The sequence below is a fragment of the Leptinotarsa decemlineata genome, unplaced genomic scaffold (assembly GCF_025532065.1).
Source record: "Leptinotarsa decemlineata unplaced genomic scaffold, Ldec_3_MD MMD2_tig00026342_RagTag_RagTag, whole genome shotgun sequence".
Classification (NCBI taxonomy): domain Eukaryota; kingdom Metazoa; phylum Arthropoda; class Insecta; order Coleoptera; family Chrysomelidae; genus Leptinotarsa; species Leptinotarsa decemlineata.
In genome coordinates this window covers 440,023-442,522 of record NW_027412695.1, presented here as the reverse complement: position 1 = coordinate 442,522, position 2,500 = coordinate 440,023, and the positions used below count along the sequence as shown (strand labels likewise).

General features: G+C 49.8%; 2 non-coding genes across 2 annotated transcripts in view; both read left to right on the top strand.

Annotated features, from left to right (window-relative positions):
• Positions 1 to 479: 479 nt before the first annotated feature.
• LOC141486034 (5.8S ribosomal RNA) lies at positions 480 to 634 on the top strand. Its single transcript, XR_012467590.1, has one exon. It is a non-coding gene; the product is annotated as a 5.8S ribosomal RNA (ribosomal RNA).
• Positions 635 to 1,234: 600 nt separating this feature from the next.
• Positions 1,235 to 2,500, top strand: part of LOC141486013 (large subunit ribosomal RNA) — a 4,028-nt gene continuing 2,762 nt past the window's right edge. The window contains exon 1 of the ribosomal RNA XR_012467572.1: positions 1,235 to 2,500. This exon is cut by the window's right edge and continues 2,762 nt beyond it. This is a non-coding gene — a ribosomal RNA (large subunit ribosomal RNA).

Below are 2,500 nucleotides of genomic sequence, written 5' to 3'. Positions count from 1 at the left end.
ATACATTTCGCCGTCGATGACGATGATGCCGACGACGCCGCCTTCGCCGGGTACCTAGGAGTGTGTGACTGTTAAAAAACCGCTCCGTAGGAAATTATGTTTAATCGCGGTCGAAACGTGAAAGTTTTGTTTCGTACGAATTTTTACGTTACCGGATTACACAACGAGATTTCCGATGGTTGTGAAAGATATTCGCCCGGCCGTGTCAGTTAGAACGCATGGTAAATGAAATACTACGCGCGTCCTCTACACGACGAATATAAAAATTGAGTCGTGCGCGATTTCGGTACACGATGCCTCGTCTGAATATGTGGTGCCGTACGAATACGAAATCGTCGAGCGCTTCTCTTTTTTTATTTTTTTTAACAAGTATATATATATTTTATGTACGTTGTTGCATTGGTATAATCTCAACGCTTGCCGAATCGAGACGTCGAACTCTTGAAATTATTTTTTTTGAGTACGTCTAAATAAAAGATTACCCTGAACGGTGAATCACTTGGCTCGTGGGTCGATGAAGAACGCAGCTAATTGCGCGTCAACTTGTGAACTGCAGGACACATGAACATCGACATTTCGAACGCACATTGCGGTCCTCGGATACTGTTCCTGGACCACTCCTGGCTGAGGGTCGTATCAATTTCAAAGACTGCTCGGTTTTTCAAAATTGATATTTTGTAAAAACGTCGGAGCGTGTTGGATGATTGACGTGTTGTTGTTGTAGTTGTTTGTCGTCTATCGAGTCGTCTCGTTATTATAATCGTTATCTAAGTATTTTATCGCCTTCGCGGCGATGACACTTGGTAACAAAAATAAATACACGTTGACGACGACGACGACGCCGACGACGACAAAGACGCGGCATCTTAAAGTGCGAAAGCGACGAATCGTTTTTTCTCATCGCAAGATGAGAGAAACGTTACGTAGTTTGTACACAACGAAATCGTATCGAGTCTCCGTTGTTGGGAAAGCGGCTGCCACGGCAATATACAGGTTCACGCTTGTAGTGTGTGTGTGTATGCTCTCGTTACGCACGATCGTCGTGTCCGAGAATCTTTGATGAATCGAAGACGACGTCTGATCGTGTCGAGCAGCGTACGTACACACGCACACACATTATTACAGGACGTCGAGAACTTTTTTGTCCGTTTCGGTAGTTCTCTCTCGAAATAACGACGGACGAGACTACGTACGTCGACTCGTTGCTGTTGAATAAACTGAAAAATTATTTTATCGACCTCAGAGCAGGTGAGACTACCCGCTGAATTTAAGCATATTACTAAGCGGAGGAAAAGAAACTAACTAGGATTCCCTCAGTAGCTGCGAGCGAACAGGGATAAGCCCAGCACCGAATCCCGCGGGTTAACCGCCGGGAAATGTGGTGTTAGGGAGGATCCGTTTATCCCGGAGTCGTACGGCGCGTCCAAGTCCTTCTTGAACGGGGCCACAGCCCATAGAGGGTGCCAGGCCCGTAGCGACCGCCGTCAATTTCGGGAGGATCTCTCCTCAGAGTCGGGTTGCTTGAGAGTGCAGCCCTAAGTGGGTGGTAAACTCCATCTAAGGCTAAATATGACCACGAGACCGATAGCGAACAAGTACCGTGAGGGAAAGTTGAAAAGCACTTTGAAGAGAGAGTTCAAGAGTACGTGAAACCGTTCAGGGGTAAACCTGAGAAACCCGAAAGGTCGAAGGAGGAAATTCATCGCGTTTCGATCGTCGGCGTTTGACGGGTTTCGTGACGGACGGCGTTCGCGTCGTTCGCTCAGCTCGTTTTTCGAACCGATATCGAACGCGTGCACTTTTCCTCTTGTAGGACGTTGCGATCCGTTGGGTGTCGGTCTAAGGTCCGGGGTGGAGCCCACGTGAATTTTTCGCGTGGACCCTCGGTATCCCGGCCGACTCGCTCGACGGTATAACGATGGCGCGGGGCCGCTACTTTATAATTAGCGTTCGGCTCGTGGCAAGCGCGTCCGGTGTTTGACGGCGATCGGACCTAGCGCCGATCCTGTCCCCGGGCGACTGTTGGCTACGATGTTCTCGAACAGACCTCGTTGAAACGCCGATCTGCAACGCTATAGCTTTGGGTACTTTCAGGACCCGTCTTGAAACACGGACCAAGGAGTCTAGCATGTGCGCGAGTCATTGGGACATAACTAAACCTAAAGGCGCAATGAAAGTAAAGGTCTACCTTGCGTAGACCGAGGGAAGATGAGCGGTTCGCCCTCAAAGTGGCCGCTCCGCATTCCCGGGGCGTCTCGTTCTCATTGCGAGAAGAGGCGCACCAAGAGCGTACACGCTGGGACCCGAAAGATGGTGAACTATGCCTGGTCAGGACGAAGTCAGGGGAAACCCTGATGGAGGTCCGTAGCGATTCTGACGTGCAAATCGATCGTCGGAACTGGGTATAGGGGCGAAAGACTAATCGAACCATCTAGTAGCTGGTTCCCTCCGAAGTTTCCCTCAGGATAGCTGGCGCTCGTCGCGTACGAGTTTCATCCGG